This window comes from Lissotriton vulgaris, chromosome 4_1 (assembly GCF_964263255.1).
Source record: "Lissotriton vulgaris chromosome 4_1, aLisVul1.2, whole genome shotgun sequence".
Lineage (NCBI taxonomy): Eukaryota > Metazoa > Chordata > Amphibia > Caudata > Salamandridae > Lissotriton > Lissotriton vulgaris.
The window spans coordinates 520,440,903-520,455,172 of NC_141691.1; the positions used below are offsets into that span (position 1 = coordinate 520,440,903).

Here is a 14,270-nt window from a genome sequence, read left to right on the forward strand (position 1 = left end):
GTGAAGTGCAGTACCAGCTCAACAGAAAGGTAAATTGCTGGAAAACCCTGCTGTGATGCATACATCTACTTTGGAGCACTCTTCTCCTTTGCACTCTTGAATCGCTTAAGCGCAATGTATTCTTCCAGCAAGCTGAATAACGAGATAGGTGAGAGAAGGTGTACCAGCTGTCTGTGCGCCATCAGCAGCCACTAGGTGTCCCTCTTGGGTTTTCCCGGGGATCCTGATTGTGCAGGAATTCATCGGTTCAGTAGCAAGGGGGAGAGGATGGCCTGTGCCTGGAAGTGACAGGCAGTCTGGTGGCATCATGAGGATTAAGTTCCGATTCATATTTGCTGTAGAATAAAATATGTTTTCAGCCCCCATGAGCTTTGTCACTCGGAGAGCAGTGTATGAACTTTTGCTGCACGGCTCTGGGCTCCCTGGTGGTCTAGTGGTTAGGATTCGGCGCTCTCACCGCCGCGGCCCGGGTTCGATTCCCGGTCAGGGAAAAGTCCCTCTTCTGACCTTGAAAGCTTTTCCTTCCCGTAGGTCAGGGCTTCTCAAAATGAAGTTGCTTTTCTGACTCACAATTTGCCTAGCATGACGCAGTATCGCTCAAAATATGATTTTCGCAAGGTTCCTTTAGAGCTGCTTCCCATGGTGGGAGGCAAGGCTCTTGAGCAAGTGAGATCCTGTATTCCGAGGCGCGCTTCCTTTTGTAGGCTTCTGACCCCATGGCCTGTGGCAGGTAGTCCTCCTTTGACTGGGCCGCAGGCTTTGTCTCCAAATGGCGTCCTGGACCCACTGCAACCCACCTGTTTGCTAAAACGGAAGTCTGCCTCTGGGTAAGAAAAAGCTGAGCTGCACGTACGGAAAGCGGCAGAGGCCAGAGGCGGGGAGGGTGTGGCAAGGGCTGCCTGATTTGCATAGTGACCTGTTGCATCTTGGGAATGTACAGGCTTTGGAGCTTAACAGGTACTGCAGGTGTCTGCCTGGCCTGAGAGATGCCTGTCTGGTGCTCCCCTCAGGACACACAGGCCTTCCATTCGAGCATGGAGGGTGAGGGACATGGGTCACCCTCATATACAGGGGTGTGGGCATGGGCAGGATAGGTTGTGGGGGACCCGTCAGGGCATTGCCCGTTTGGAAGCCCGTTCGGAAGGCGAGCGGAGGCGGGGCAGGAAACTCTGCTCAATTTCTTTCCCAGAGGCCTGTGGAGAACCCTTTGCACGTTTGAGCCAGCCGGGCCTGCATCAGCAGATCCTGCTCCACTGGGAAGGGAGAGCCTGTAGGCGTAAATCAAAAAAAGGGGAGAAATCTGCAAATTCTAGTGGCAGACCCATGTTGCCCAGGAAGCAATCAGTTTCTCCTGCTCCCTATAGTGGAAAAAGACATAGGAGGTGTATTTCTCTAGGCAGGGGCTCTGTGTAGATGGCACTTCATTGCTCTGGGAAGCATCCATGCTGGTAGAAGAGTAGCAGCAGACTCCACACCTGAGGCTTGAATGGGGACCGTTGGGGAGGGGCAGTGGGAGGCCGAGGAGGGCGGAGGAAAATGCTTTTCAAAAGCATCTGCACGTTCCTACAAACCTGCTGAAAACCCATACCAGGAATGGGGCTCGAACCCATGCGGACAAACGTCCATTGGATCTTAAGTCCAACGCCTTAACCACTCGGCCACCCTGGTGAGACCCAAGGATTTACTTTCTTCAACTCCCTTTTTATGCTTGCTACTGTAGCACCAGCTGTCCAGCAAGAGGTGATTGCAGAGTTAAAAGGCTTTTGCAGGAGGTTAAAAGTAATTGCTTATAACAAACACACTGTGTGACACCTAACTTTCTCCCACTCGGACCTTACCGTTAATTTTTATATTGGAGTTAGCTTAGTCACAATAAGGGGGTGAGCAAGGCAGGCACACTAGAGCATCTACTCCCTGGTGGTCTAGTGGCTAGGATTCGGCGCTTTCACCGCCGCGGCCCGGGTTCGATTCCCGGTCAGGGAAGATCCCTCTAAAGCATAGATTGCTTAATTTGTCTGTGTATCTTTTTTAAAAGAAGGTCTTTAAAAAGGCACCCCTCCCAATAGATGAAAGCGGAGGAATGGGGCTTGTTCTCCTGTGCCCCAGGTTGCTTTGCCCCCATTGACCTAAGCCACCTTTGTGCGCACGCAGTCCCCCACCCAGTCAGGTGCTCTATGTTGGCGTGAAGTGCAGTACCAGCTCAACAGAAAGGTAAATTGCTGGAAAACCCTGCTGTGATGCATACATCTACTTTGGAGCACTCTTCTCCTTTGCACTCTTGAATCGCTTAAGCGCAATGTATTCTTCCAGCAAGCTGAATAACGAGATAGGTGAGAGAAGGTGTACCAGCTGTCTGTGCGCCATCAGCAGCCACTAGGTGTCCCTCTTGTGTTTTCCCGGGGATCCTGATTGTGCAGGAATTCATCGGTTCAGTAGCAAGGGGGAGAGGATGGCCTGTGCCTGGAAGTGACAGGCAGTCTGGTGGCATCATGAGGATTAAGTTCCGATTCATATTTGCTGTAGAATAAAATATGTTTTCAGCCCCCATGAGCTTTGTCACTCGGAGAGCAGTGTATGAACTTTTGCTGCACGGCTCTGGGCTCCCTGGTGGTCTAGTGGTTAGGATTCGGCGCTCTCACCGCCGCGGCCCGGGTTCGATTCCCGGTCAGGGAAAAGTCCCTCTTCTGACCTTGAAAGCTTTTCCTTCCCGTAGGTCAGGGCTTCTCAAAATGAAGTTGCTTTTCTGACTCACAATTTGCCTAGCATGACGCAGTATCGCTCAAAATATGATTTTCGCAAGGTTCCTTTAGAGCTGCTTCCCATGGTGGGAGGCAAGGCTCTTGAGCAAGTGAGATCCTGTATTCCGAGGCGCGCTTCCTTTTGTAGGCTTCTGACCCCATGGCCTGTGGCAGGTAGTCCTCCTTTGACTGGGCCGCAGGCTTTGTCTCCAAATGGCGTCCTGGACCCACTGCAACCCACCTGTTTGCTAAAACGGAAGTCTGCCTCTGGGTAAGAAAAAGCTGAGCTGCACGTACGGAAAGCGGCAGAGGCCAGAGGCGGGGAGGGTGTGGCAAGGGCTGCCTGATTTGCATAGTGACGTGTTGCATCTTGGGAATGTACAGGCTTTGGAGCTTAACAGGTACTGCAGGTGTCTGCCTGGCCTGAGAGATGCCTGTCTGGTGCTCCCCTCAGGACACACAGGCCTTCCATTCGAGCATGGAGGGTGAGGGACATGGGTCACCCTCATATACAGGGGTGTGGGCATGGGCAGGATAGGTTGTGGGGGACCCGTCAGGGCATTGCCCGTTTGGAAGCCCGTTCGGAAGGCGAGAGGAGGCGGGGCAGGAAACTCTGCTCAATTTCTTTCCCAGAGGCCTGTGGAGAACCCTTTGCACGTTTGAGCCAGCCGGGCCTGCATCAGCAGATCCTGCTCCACTGGGAAGGGAGAGCCTGTAGGCGTAAATCAAAAAAAGGGGAGAAATCTGCAAATTCTAGTGGCAGACCCATGTTGCCCAGGAAGCAATCAGTTTCTCCTGCTCCCTATAGTGGAAAAAGACATAGGAGGTGTATTTCTCTAGGCAGGGGCTCTGTGTAGATGGCACTTCATTGCTCTGGGAAGCATCCATGCTGGTAGAAGAGTAGCAGCAGACTCCACACCTGAGGCTTGAATGGGGACCGTTGGGGAGGGGCAGTGGGAGGCCGAGGAGGGCGGAGGAAAATGCTTTTCAAAAGCATCTGCACGTTCCTACAAACCTGCTGAAAACCCATACCAGGAATGGGGCTCGAACCCATGCGGACAAACGTCCATTGGATCTTAAGTCCAACGCCTTAACCACTCGGCCACCCTGGTGAGACCCAAGGATTTACTTTCTTCAACTCCCTTTTTATGCTTGCTACTGTAGCACCAGCTGTCCAGCAAGAGGTGATTGCAGAGTTAAAAGGCTTTTGCAGGAGGTTAAAAGTAATTGCTTATAACAAACACACTGTGTGACACCTAACTTTCTCCCACTCGGACCTTACCGTTAATTTTTATATTGGAGTTAGCTTAGTCACAATAAGGGGGTGAGCAAGGCAGTTACACTAGAGCATCTACTCCCTGGTGGTCTAGTGGCTAGGATTCAGCGCTTTCACCGCCGCGGCCCGGGTTCGATTCCCGGTCAGGGAAGATCCCTCTAAAGCATAGATTGCTTAATTTGTCTGTGTATCTTTTTTAAAAGAAGGTCTTTAAAAAGGCACCCCTCCCAATAGATGAAAGCGGAGGAATTGGGCTTGTTCTCCTGTGCCCCAGGTTGCTTTGCCCCCATTGACCTAAGCCACCTTTGTCCGCACGCAGTCCCCCACCCAGTCAGGTGCTCTATGTTGGCGTGAAGTGCAGTAACAGCTCAACAGAAAGGTAAATTGCTGGAAAACCCTGCTGTGATGCATACATCTACTTTGGAGCACTCTTCTCCTTTGCACTCTTGAATCGCTTAAGCGCAATGTATTCTTCCAGCAAGCTGAATAACGAGATAGGTGAGAGAAGGTGTACCAGCTGTCTGTGCGCCATCAGCAGCCACTAGGTGTCCCTCTTGGGTTTTCCCGGGGATCCTGATTGTGCAGGAATTCATCGGTTCAGTAGCAAGGGGGAGAGGATGGCCTGTGCCTGGAAGTGACAGGCAGTCTGGTGGCATCATGAGGATTAAGTTCCGATTCATATTTGCTGTAGAATAAAATATGTTTTCAGCCCCCATGAGCTTTGTCACTCGGAGAGCAGTGTATGAACTTTTGCTGCACGGCTCTGGGCTCCCTGGTGGTCTAGTGGTTAGGATTCGGCGCTCTCACCGCCACGGCCCGGGTTCGATTCCCGGTCAGGGAAAAGTCCCTCTTCTGACCTTGAAAGCTTTTCCTTCCCGTAGGTCAGGGCTTCTCAAAATGAAGTTGCTTTTCTGACTCACAATTTGCCTAGCATGACGCAGTATCGCTCAAAATATGATTTTCGCAAGGTTCCTTTAGAGCTGCTTCCCATGGTGGGAGGCAAGGCTCTTGAGCAAGTGAGATCCTGTATTCCGAGGCGCGCTTCCTTTTGTAGGCTTCTGACCCCATGGCCTGTGGCAGGTAGTCCTCCTTTGACTGGGCCGCAGGCTTTGTCTCCAAATGGCGTCCTGGACCCACTGCAACCCACCTGTTTGCTAAACGGAAGTCTGCCTCTGGGTAAGAAAAAGCTGAGCTGCACGTACGGAAAGCGGCAGAGGCCAGAGGCGGGGAGGGTGTGGCAAGGGCTGCCTGATTTGCATAGTGACCTGTTGCATCTTGGGAATGTACAGGCTTTGGAGCTTAACAGGTACTGCAGGTGTCTGCCTGGCCTGAGAGATGCCTGTCTGGTGCTCCCCTCAGGACACACAGGCCTTCCATTCGAGCATGGAGGGTGAGGGACATGGGTCACCCTCATATACAGGGGTGTGGGCATGGGCAGGATAGGTTGTGGGGGACCCGTCAGGGCATTGCCCGTTTGGAAGCCCGTTCGGAAGGCGAGAGGAGGCGGGGCAGGAAACTCTGCTCAATTTCTTTCCCAGAGGCCTGTGGAGAACCCTTTGCACGTTTGAGCCAGCCGGGCCTGCATCAGCAGATCCTGCTCCACTGGGAAGGGAGAGCCTGTAGGCGTAAATCAAAAAAAGGGGAGAAATCTGCAAATTCTAGTGGCAGACCCATGTTGCCCAGGAAGCAATCAGTTTCTCCTGCTCCCTATAGTGGAAAAAGACATAGGAGGTGTATTTCTCTAGGCAGGGGCTCTGTGTAGATGGCACTTCATTGCTCTGGGAAGCATCCATGCTGGTAGAAGAGTAGCAGCAGACTCCACACCTGAGGCTTGAATGGGGACCGTTGGGGAGGGGCAGTGGGAGGCCGAGGAGGGCGGAGGAAAATGCTTTTCAAAAGCATCTGCACGTTCCTACAAACCTGCTGAAAACCCATACCAGGAATGGGGCTCGAACCCATGCGGACAAACGTCCATTGGATCTTAAGTCCAACGCCTTAACCACTCGGCCACCCTGGTGAGACCCAAGGATTTACTTTCTTCAACTCCCTTTTTATGCTTGCTACTGTAGCACCAGCTGTCCAGCAAGAGGTGATTGCAGAGTTAAAAGGCTTTTGCAGGAGGTTAAAAGTAATTGCTTATAACAAACACACTGTGTGACACCTAACTTTCTCCCACTCGGACCTTACCGTTAATTTTTATATTGGAGTTAGCTTAGTCACAATAAGGGGGTGAGCAAGGCAGTTACACTAGAGCATCTACTCCCTGGTGGTCTAGTGGCTAGGATTCAGCGCTTTCACCGCCGCGGCCCGGGTTCGATTCCCGGTCAGGGAAGATCCCTCTAAAGCATAGATTGCTTAATTTGTCTGTGTATCTTTTTTAAAAGAAGGTCTTTAAAAAGGCACCCCTCCCAATAGATGAAAGCGGAGGAATTGGGCTTGTTCTCCTGTGCCCCAGGTTGCTTTGCCCCCATTGACCTAAGCCACCTTTGTCCGCACGCAGTCCCCCACCCAGTCAGGTGCTCTATGTTGGCGTGAAGTGCAGTAACAGCTCAACAGAAAGGTAAATTGCTGGAAAACCCTGCTGTGATGCATACATCTACTTTGGAGCACTCTTCTCCTTTGCACTCTTGAATCGCTTAAGCGCAATGTATTCTTCCAGCAAGCTGAATAACGAGATAGGTGAGAGAAGGTGTACCAGCTGTCTGTGCGCCATCAGCAGCCACTAGGTGTCCCTCTTGGGTTTTCCCGGGGATCCTGATTGTGCAGGAATTCATCGGTTCAGTAGCAAGGGGGAGAGGATGGCCTGTGCCTGGAAGTGACAGGCAGTCTGGTGGCATCATGAGGATTAAGTTCCGATTCATATTTGCTGTAGAATAAAATATGTTTTCAGCCCCCATGAGCTTTGTCACTCGGAGAGCAGTGTATGAACTTTTGCTGCACGGCTCTGGGCTCCCTGGTGGTCTAGTGGTTAGGATTCGGCGCTCTCACCGCCGCGGCCCGGGTTCGATTCCCGGTCAGGGAAAAGTCCCTCTTCTGACCTTGAAAGCTTTTCCTTCCCGTAGGTCAGGGCTTCTCAAAATGAAGTTGCTTTTCTGACTCACAATTTGCCTAGCATGACGCAGTATCGCTCAAAATATGATTTTCGCAAGGTTCCTTTAGAGCTGCTTCCCATGGTGGGAGGCAAGGCTCTTGAGCAAGTGAGATCCTGTATTCCGAGGCGCGCTTCCTTTTGTAGGCTTCTGACCCCATGGCCTGTGGCAGGTAGTCCTCCTTTGACTGGGCCGCAGGCTTTGTCTCCAAATGGCGTCCTGGACCCACTGCAACCCACCTGTTTGCTAAAACGGAAGTCTGCCTCTGGGTAAGAAAAAGCTGAGCTGCACGTACGGAAAGCGGCAGAGGCCAGAGGCGGGGAGGGTGTGGCAAGGGCTGCCTGATTTGCATAGTGACCTGTTGCATCTTGGGAATGTACAGGCTTTGGAGCTTAACAGGTACTGCAGGTGTCTGCCTGGCCTGAGAGATGCCTGTCTGGTGCTCCCCTCAGGACACACAGGCCTTCCATTCGAGCATGGAGGGTGAGGGACATGGGTCACCCTCATATACAGGGGTGTGGGCATGGGCAGGATAGGTTGTGGGGGACCCGTCAGGGCATTGCCCGTTTGGAAGCCCGTTCGGAAGGCGAGCGGAGGCGGGGCAGGAAACTCTGCTCAATTTCTTTCCCAGAGGCCTGTGGAGAACCCTTTGCACGTTTGAGCCAGCCGGGCCTGCATCAGCAGATCCTGCTCCACTGGGAAGGGAGAGCCTGTAGGCGTAAATCAAAAAAAGGGGAGAAATCTGCAAATTCTAGTGGCAGACCCATGTTGCCCAGGAAGCAATCAGTTTCTCCTGCTCCCTATAGTGGAAAAAGACATAGGAGGTGTATTTCTCTAGGCAGGGGCTCTGTGTAGATGGCACTTCATTGCTCTGGGAAGCATCCATGCTGGTAGAAGAGTAGCAGCAGACTCCACACCTGAGGCTTGAATGGGGACCGTTGGGGAGGGGCAGTGGGAGGCCGAGGAGGGCGGAGGAAAATGCTTTTCAAAAGCATCTGCACGTTCCTACAAACCTGCTGAAAACCCATACCAGGAATGGGGTTCGAACCCATGCGGACAAACGTCCATTGGATCTTAAGTCCAACGCCTTAACCACTCGGCCACCCTGGTGAGACCCAAGGATTTACTTTCTTCAACTCCCTTTTTATGCTTGCTACTGTAGCACCAGCTGTCCAGCAAGAGGTGATTGCAGAGTTAAAAGGCTTTTGCAGGAGGTTAAAAGTAATTGCTTATAACAAACACACTGTGTGACACCTAACTTTCTCCCACTCGGACCTTACCGTTAATTTTTATATTGGAGTTAGCTTAGTCACAATAAGGGGGTGAGCAAGGCAGGCACACTAGAGCATCTACTCCCTGGTGGTCTAGTGGCTAGGATTCGGCGCTTTCACCGCCGCGGCCCGGGTTCGATTCCCGGTCAGGGAAGATCCCTCTAAAGCATAGATTGCTTAATTTGTCTGTGTATCTTTTTTAAAAGAAGGTCTTTAAAAAGGCACCCCTCCCAATAGATGAAAGCGGAGGAATGGGGCTTGTTCTCCTGTGCCCCAGGTTGCTTTGCCCCCATTGACCTAAGCCACCTTTGTGCGCACGCAGTCCCCCACCCAGTCAGGTGCTCTATGTTGGCGTGAAGTGCAGTACCAGCTCAACAGAAAGGTAAATTGCTGGAAAACCCTGCTGTGATGCATACATCTACTTTGGAGCACTCTTCTCCTTTGCACTCTTGAATCGCTTAAGCGCAATGTATTCTTCCAGCAAGCTGAATAACGAGATAGGTGAGAGAAGGTGTACCAGCTGTCTGTGCGCCATCAGCAGCCACTAGGTGTCCCTCTTGTGTTTTCCCGGGGATCCTGATTGTGCAGGAATTCATCGGTTCAGTAGCAAGGGGGAGAGGATGGCCTGTGCCTGGAAGTGACAGGCAGTCTGGTGGCATCATGAGGATTAAGTTCCGATTCATATTTGCTGTAGAATAAAATATGTTTTCAGCCCCCATGAGCTTTGTCACTCGGAGAGCAGTGTATGAACTTTTGCTGCACGGCTCTGGGCTCCCTGGTGGTCTAGTGGTTAGGATTCGGCGCTCTCACCGCCGCGGCCCGGGTTCGATTCCCGGTCAGGGAAAAGTCCCTCTTCTGACCTTGAAAGCTTTTCCTTCCCGTAGGTCAGGGCTTCTCAAAATGAAGTTGCTTTTCTGACTCACAATTTGCCTAGCATGACGCAGTATCGCTCAAAATATGATTTTCGCAAGGTTCCTTTAGAGCTGCTTCCCATGGTGGGAGGCAAGGCTCTTGAGCAAGTGAGATCCTGTATTCCGAGGCGCGCTTCCTTTTGTAGGCTTCTGACCCCATGGCCTGTGGCAGGTAGTCCTCCTTTGACTGGGCCGCAGGCTTTGTCTCCAAATGGCGTCCTGGACCCACTGCAACCCACCTGTTTGCTAAAACGGAAGTCTGCCTCTGGGTAAGAAAAAGCTGAGCTGCACGTACGGAAAGCGGCAGAGGCCAGAGGCGGGGAGGGTGTGGCAAGGGCTGCCTGATTTGCATAGTGACGTGTTGCATCTTGGGAATGTACAGGCTTTGGAGCTTAACAGGTACTGCAGGTGTCTGCCTGGCCTGAGAGATGCCTGTCTGGTGCTCCCCTCAGGACACACAGGCCTTCCATTCGAGCATGGAGGGTGAGGGACATGGGTCACCCTCATATACAGGGGTGTGGGCATGGGCAGGATAGGTTGTGGGGGACCCGTCAGGGCATTGCCCGTTTGGAAGCCCGTTCGGAAGGCGAGAGGAGGCGGGGCAGGAAACTCTGCTCAATTTCTTTCCCAGAGGCCTGTGGAGAACCCTTTGCACGTTTGAGCCAGCCGGGCCTGCATCAGCAGATCCTGCTCCACTGGGAAGGGAGAGCCTGTAGGCGTAAATCAAAAAAAGGGGAGAAATCTGCAAATTCTAGTGGCAGACCCATGTTGCCCAGGAAGCAATCAGTTTCTCCTGCTCCCTATAGTGGAAAAAGACATAGGAGGTGTATTTCTCTAGGCAGGGGCTCTGTGTAGATGGCACTTCATTGCTCTGGGAAGCATCCATGCTGGTAGAAGAGTAGCAGCAGACTCCACACCTGAGGCTTGAATGGGGACCGTTGGGGAGGGGCAGTGGGAGGCCGAGGAGGGCGGAGGAAAATGCTTTTCAAAAGCATCTGCACGTTCCTACAAACCTGCTGAAAACCCATACCAGGAATGGGGCTCGAACCCATGCGGACAAACGTCCATTGGATCTTAAGTCCAACGCCTTAACCACTCGGCCACCCTGGTGAGACCCAAGGATTTACTTTCTTCAACTCCCTTTTTATGCTTGCTACTGTAGCACCAGCTGTCCAGCAAGAGGTGATTGCAGAGTTAAAAGGCTTTTGCAGGAGGTTAAAAGTAATTGCTTATAACAAACACACTGTGTGACACCTAACTTTCTCCCACTCGGACCTTACCGTTAATTTTTATATTGGAGTTAGCTTAGTCACAATAAGGGGGTGAGCAAGGCAGTTACACTAGAGCATCTACTCCCTGGTGGTCTAGTGGCTAGGATTCAGCGCTTTCACCGCCGCGGCCCGGGTTCGATTCCCGGTCAGGGAAGATCCCTCTAAAGCATAGATTGCTTAATTTGTCTGTGTATCTTTTTTAAAAGAAGGTCTTTAAAAAGGCACCCCTCCCAATAGATGAAAGCGGAGGAATTGGGCTTGTTCTCCTGTGCCCCAGGTTGCTTTGCCCCCATTGACCTAAGCCACCTTTGTCCGCACGCAGTCCCCCACCCAGTCAGGTGCTCTATGTTGGCGTGAAGTGCAGTAACAGCTCAACAGAAAGGTAAATTGCTGGAAAACCCTGCTGTGATGCATACATCTACTTTGGAGCACTCTTCTCCTTTGCACTCTTGAATCGCTTAAGCGCAATGTATTCTTCCAGCAAGCTGAATAACGAGATAGGTGAGAGAAGGTGTACCAGCTGTCTGTGCGCCATCAGCAGCCACTAGGTGTCCCTCTTGGGTTTTCCCGGGGATCCTGATTGTGCAGGAATTCATCGGTTCAGTAGCAAGGGGGAGAGGATGGCCTGTGCCTGGAAGTGACAGGCAGTCTGGTGGCATCATGAGGATTAAGTTCCGATTCATATTTGCTGTAGAATAAAATATGTTTTCAGCCCCCATGAGCTTTGTCACTCGGAGAGCAGTGTATGAACTTTTGCTGCACGGCTCTGGGCTCCCTGGTGGTCTAGTGGTTAGGATTCGGCGCTCTCACCGCCGCGGCCCGGGTTCGATTCCCGGTCAGGGAAAAGTCCCTCTTCTGACCTTGAAAGCTTTTCCTTCCCGTAGGTCAGGGCTTCTCAAAATGAAGTTGCTTTTCTGACTCACAATTTGCCTAGCATGACGCAGTATCGCTCAAAATATGATTTTCGCAAGGTTCCTTTAGAGCTGCTTCCCATGGTGGGAGGCAAGGCTCTTGAGCAAGTGAGATCCTGTATTCCGAGGCGCGCTTCCTTTTGTAGGCTTCTGACCCCATGGCCTGTGGCAGGTAGTCCTCCTTTGACTGGGCCGCAGGCTTTGTCTCCAAATGGCGTCCTGGACCCACTGCAACCCACCTGTTTGCTAAAACGGAAGTCTGCCTCTGGGTAAGAAAAAGCTGAGCTGCACGTACGGAAAGCGGCAGAGGCCAGAGGCGGGGAGGGTGTGGCAAGGGCTGCCTGATTTGCATAGTGACCTGTTGCATCTTGGGAATGTACAGGCTTTGGAGCTTAACAGGTACTGCAGGTGTCTGCCTGGCCTGAGAGATGCCTGTCTGGTGCTCCCCTCAGGACACACAGGCCTTCCATTCGAGCATGGAGGGTGAGGGACATGGGTCACCCTCATATACAGGGGTGTGGGCATGGGCAGGATAGGTTGTGGGGGACCCGTCAGGGCATTGCCCGTTTGGAAGCCCGTTCGGAAGGCGAGCGGAGGCGGGGCAGGAAACTCTGCTCAATTTCTTTCCCAGAGGCCTGTGGAGAACCCTTTGCACGTTTGAGCCAGCCGGGCCTGCATCAGCAGATCCTGCTCCACTGGGAAGGGAGAGCCTGTAGGCGTAAATCAAAAAAAGGGGAGAAATCTGCAAATTCTAGTGGCAGACCCATGTTGCCCAGGAAGCAATCAGTTTCTCCTGCTCCCTATAGTGGAAAAAGACATAGGAGGTGTATTTCTCTAGGCAGGGGCTCTGTGTAGATGGCACTTCATTGCTCTGGGAAGCATCCATGCTGGTAGAAGAGTAGCAGCAGACTCCACACCTGAGGCTTGAATGGGGACCGTTGGGGAGGGGCAGTGGGAGGCCGAGGAGGGCGGAGGAAAATGCTTTTCAAAAGCATCTGCACGTTCCTACAAACCTGCTGAAAACCCATACCAGGAATGGGGCTCGAACCCATGCGGACAAACGTCCATTGGATCTTAAGTCCAACGCCTTAACCACTCGGCCACCCTGGTGAGACCCAAGGATTTACTTTCTTCAACTCCCTTTTTATGCTTGCTACTGTAGCACCAGCTGTCCAGCAAGAGGTGATTGCAGAGTTAAAAGGCTTTTGCAGGAGGTTAAAAGTAATTGCTTATAACAAACACACTGTGTGACACCTAACTTTCTCCCACTCGGACCTTACCGTTAATTTTTATATTGGAGTTAGCTTAGTCACAATAAGGGGGTGAGCAAGGCAGGCACACTAGAGCATCTACTCCCTGGTGGTCTAGTGGCTAGGATTCGGCGCTTTCACCGCCGCGGCCCGGGTTCGATTCCCGGTCAGGGAAGATCCCTCTAAAGCATAGATTGCTTAATTTGTCTGTGTATCTTTTTTAAAAGAAGGTCTTTAAAAAGGCACCCCTCCCAATAGATGAAAGCGGAGGAATGGGGCTTGTTCTCCTGTGCCCCAGGTTGCTTTGCCCCCATTGACCTAAGCCACCTTTGTGCGCACGCAGTCCCCCACCCAGTCAGGTGCTCTATGTTGGCGTGAAGTGCAGTACCAGCTCAACAGAAAGGTAAATTGCTGGAAAACCCTGCTGTGATGCATACATCTACTTTGGAGCACTCTTCTCCTTTGCACTCTTGAATCGCTTAAGCGCAATGTATTCTTCCAGCAAGCTGAATAACGAGATAGGTGAGAGAAGGTGTACCAGCTGTCTGTGCGCCATCAGCAGCCACTAGGTGTCCCTCTTGTGTTTTCCCGGGGATCCTGATTGTGCAGGAATTCATCGGTTCAGTAGCAAGGGGGAGAGGATGGCCTGTGCCTGGAAGTGACAGGCAGTCTGGTGGCATCATGAGGATTAAGTTCCGATTCATATTTGCTGTAGAATAAAATATGTTTTCAGCCCCCATGAGCTTTGTCACTCGGAGAGCAGTGTATGAACTTTTGCTGCACGGCTCTGGGCTCCCTGGTGGTCTAGTGGTTAGGATTCGGCGCTCTCACCGCCGCGGCCCGGGTTCGATTCCCGGTCAGGGAAAAGTCCCTCTTCTGACCTTGAAAGCTTTTCCTTCCCGTAGGTCAGGGCTTCTCAAAATGAAGTTGCTTTTCTGACTCACAATTTGCCTAGCATGACGCAGTATTGCTCAAAATATGATTTTCGCAAGGTTCCTTTAGAGCTGCTTCCCATGGTGGGAGGCAAGGCTCTTGAGCAAGTGAGATCCTGTATTCCGAGGCGCGCTTCCTTTTGTAGGCTTCTGACCCCATGGCCTGTGGCAGGTAGTCCTCCTTTGACTGGGCCGCAGGCTTTGTCTCCAAATGGCGTCCTGGACCCACTGCAACCCACCTGTTTGCTAAAACGGAAGTCTGCCTCTGGGTAAGAAAAAGCTGAGCTGCACGTACGGAAAGCGGCAGAGGCCAGAGGCGGGGAGGGTGTGGCAAGGGCTGCCTGATTTGCATAGTGACGTGTTGCATCTTGGGAATGTACAGGCTTTGGAGCTTAACAGGTACTGCAGGTGTCTGCCTGGCCTGAGAGATGCCTGTCTGGTGCTCCCCTCAGGACACACAGGCCTTCCATTCGAGCATGGAGGGTGAGGGACATGGGTCACCCTCATATACAGGGGTGTGGGCATGGGCAGGATAGGTTGTGGGGGACCCGTCAGGGCATTGCCCGTTTGGAAGCCCGTTCGGAAGGCGAGAGGAGGCGGGGCAGGAAACTCTGCTCAATT

General features: G+C 52.3%; 19 non-coding genes across 19 annotated transcripts; 13 read left to right on the forward strand and 6 right to left on the reverse strand.

Moving 5' to 3' along the window:
* Positions 1-419: 419 nt before the first annotated feature.
* On the forward strand, positions 420-491 carry TRNAE-CUC (transfer RNA glutamic acid (anticodon CUC)). Its single transcript has one exon. It is a non-coding gene; the product is annotated as a tRNA-Glu (tRNA).
* A 1,094-nt stretch (positions 492-1,585) lies between these two features.
* TRNAL-UAA (transfer RNA leucine (anticodon UAA)) lies at positions 1,586-1,668 on the reverse strand. Its single transcript has one exon. It is a non-coding gene; the product is annotated as a tRNA-Leu (tRNA).
* Positions 1,669-1,911: 243 nt separating this feature from the next.
* On the forward strand, positions 1,912-1,983 carry TRNAE-UUC (transfer RNA glutamic acid (anticodon UUC)). The gene has a single exon. It is a non-coding gene; the product is annotated as a tRNA-Glu (tRNA).
* Positions 1,984-2,601: 618 nt separating this feature from the next.
* TRNAE-CUC (transfer RNA glutamic acid (anticodon CUC)) lies at positions 2,602-2,673 on the forward strand. The gene has a single exon. It is a non-coding gene; the product is annotated as a tRNA-Glu (tRNA).
* A 1,094-nt stretch (positions 2,674-3,767) lies between these two features.
* On the reverse strand, positions 3,768-3,850 carry TRNAL-UAA (transfer RNA leucine (anticodon UAA)). The gene has a single exon. It is a non-coding gene; the product is annotated as a tRNA-Leu (tRNA).
* Positions 3,851-4,093: 243 nt separating this feature from the next.
* Positions 4,094-4,165, forward strand: TRNAE-UUC (transfer RNA glutamic acid (anticodon UUC)). The gene has a single exon. It is a non-coding gene; the product is annotated as a tRNA-Glu (tRNA).
* A 618-nt stretch (positions 4,166-4,783) lies between these two features.
* TRNAE-CUC (transfer RNA glutamic acid (anticodon CUC)) lies at positions 4,784-4,855 on the forward strand. The gene has a single exon. It is a non-coding gene; the product is annotated as a tRNA-Glu (tRNA).
* Positions 4,856-5,948: 1,093 nt separating this feature from the next.
* Positions 5,949-6,031, reverse strand: TRNAL-UAA (transfer RNA leucine (anticodon UAA)). Its single transcript has one exon. It is a non-coding gene; the product is annotated as a tRNA-Leu (tRNA).
* Positions 6,032-6,274: 243 nt separating this feature from the next.
* Positions 6,275-6,346, forward strand: TRNAE-UUC (transfer RNA glutamic acid (anticodon UUC)). Its single transcript has one exon. It is a non-coding gene; the product is annotated as a tRNA-Glu (tRNA).
* Positions 6,347-6,964: 618 nt separating this feature from the next.
* Positions 6,965-7,036, forward strand: TRNAE-CUC (transfer RNA glutamic acid (anticodon CUC)). Its single transcript has one exon. It is a non-coding gene; the product is annotated as a tRNA-Glu (tRNA).
* A 1,094-nt stretch (positions 7,037-8,130) lies between these two features.
* On the reverse strand, positions 8,131-8,213 carry TRNAL-UAA (transfer RNA leucine (anticodon UAA)). The gene has a single exon. It is a non-coding gene; the product is annotated as a tRNA-Leu (tRNA).
* Positions 8,214-8,456: 243 nt separating this feature from the next.
* Positions 8,457-8,528, forward strand: TRNAE-UUC (transfer RNA glutamic acid (anticodon UUC)). The gene has a single exon. It is a non-coding gene; the product is annotated as a tRNA-Glu (tRNA).
* A 618-nt stretch (positions 8,529-9,146) lies between these two features.
* On the forward strand, positions 9,147-9,218 carry TRNAE-CUC (transfer RNA glutamic acid (anticodon CUC)). The gene has a single exon. It is a non-coding gene; the product is annotated as a tRNA-Glu (tRNA).
* Positions 9,219-10,312: 1,094 nt separating this feature from the next.
* Positions 10,313-10,395, reverse strand: TRNAL-UAA (transfer RNA leucine (anticodon UAA)). Its single transcript has one exon. It is a non-coding gene; the product is annotated as a tRNA-Leu (tRNA).
* Positions 10,396-10,638: 243 nt separating this feature from the next.
* Positions 10,639-10,710, forward strand: TRNAE-UUC (transfer RNA glutamic acid (anticodon UUC)). Its single transcript has one exon. It is a non-coding gene; the product is annotated as a tRNA-Glu (tRNA).
* Positions 10,711-11,328: 618 nt separating this feature from the next.
* TRNAE-CUC (transfer RNA glutamic acid (anticodon CUC)) lies at positions 11,329-11,400 on the forward strand. The gene has a single exon. It is a non-coding gene; the product is annotated as a tRNA-Glu (tRNA).
* Positions 11,401-12,494: 1,094 nt separating this feature from the next.
* TRNAL-UAA (transfer RNA leucine (anticodon UAA)) lies at positions 12,495-12,577 on the reverse strand. Its single transcript has one exon. It is a non-coding gene; the product is annotated as a tRNA-Leu (tRNA).
* A 243-nt stretch (positions 12,578-12,820) lies between these two features.
* Positions 12,821-12,892, forward strand: TRNAE-UUC (transfer RNA glutamic acid (anticodon UUC)). The gene has a single exon. It is a non-coding gene; the product is annotated as a tRNA-Glu (tRNA).
* A 618-nt stretch (positions 12,893-13,510) lies between these two features.
* TRNAE-CUC (transfer RNA glutamic acid (anticodon CUC)) lies at positions 13,511-13,582 on the forward strand. The gene has a single exon. It is a non-coding gene; the product is annotated as a tRNA-Glu (tRNA).
* The last annotated feature ends 688 nt before the right edge of the window (positions 13,583-14,270 follow it).